Source organism: Triticum dicoccoides, chromosome 5A (genome assembly GCF_002162155.2).
Source record: "Triticum dicoccoides isolate Atlit2015 ecotype Zavitan chromosome 5A, WEW_v2.0, whole genome shotgun sequence".
NCBI lineage: Eukaryota > Viridiplantae > Streptophyta > Magnoliopsida > Poales > Poaceae > Triticum > Triticum dicoccoides.
In genome coordinates, this window is record NC_041388.1 from 623,851,930 (window position 1) to 623,853,163 (window position 1,234).

Consider the following 1,234-nt stretch of genomic DNA (forward strand, 5'->3'; position numbering starts at 1 on the left):
TTGGCCAAACATGGGCCAAACGGACCGCATTCTGGCTGTAAACGGGCTAGAGTTGGAATCATCCGTTCATGGGCCGACCATAACGGGCCATCGTTAATAGGCCATATTTGATGACGCTATGAAAACGGACCAACGTATTAACGGACCACAAATGGGTCGACTGTAACCACGGGCTGAATTTGGCCCACAAGCAGAAAATGATAGTAACGGGCCATAAGTAAACGAATGCTGGAAAATAGCCCAAGAATAAATGGGCTCTGAGAAGGCCGAAAAATAACATGGGCTGGAAACGGCCCAACGGAATAACAAGTCGTTAATGGGTATAAAGTGATACACTGTTCTTTACGGGCCAGTTTCACCACGGGTCGTTAATGGGTGTAAAGTGATACACTGTTCATTACGGGCTAGTTTCACCACGGGCCGTTAATAGGCCAAGAGTTACATAGGGCCTCATATGGGCCGAAAGACGTCATGGGCCATACATGGGCCAGAAGTGAAAACGGGTTGGAATCATATTGGATGGCCCAGATGACGCTACTGGGCCTAATTCGAATAGGGCGTAACGGGCCTTGGGTTAGCGGGCTATAAATGGGCTATATGCGAATAGGCTGTTAACAGGTTTCCATGGGCCGGCCCGCCACCTTTTGACAAAGTCAAACGGGCCGACCTTTTCACAGGAATGGCCATCTGTTGGGCCGTGCCACGTGTCGACGTATCATAGGCGCCTTCTGTCCAATGAGTGGATGACATCTGTCCCAGCGATGAGCCGACACGTGTTTCCTCCAGCCAATAATGATTTTACACGTAGAAAATCCCCATTGGTCGGGGCTGTTAACGGGTTATCGGATCCAAAACCCGACCCGATAGCTTAACGGCGTTCCATTACGGTGGATGCCACATGTCGGTCACCCTTGACGAAAGCACTTCTGTGGCGCGCGATTTATCGTCATGGAAGTGGACACTTCCGTGATGATAATTTTGGTAATGTCATGGAATACTTCTACGACAGCATAGGTATGACTATCTTGATTCTGTCATAAAATCGTCATGGATGTACATGCATGATAGAAAACGTGACCTACTGTGACAAACATCTATCATCACGGAAGTGTATTTTTTTGTAGTGCACTCGCTTGTATTTGATATTTTCTCAACTTTATGTATTTGTCCTGTTTTGATGCTATGTTTATCATTCACATGTATACGATATTTTCCTTGATTTATGTATCTAATT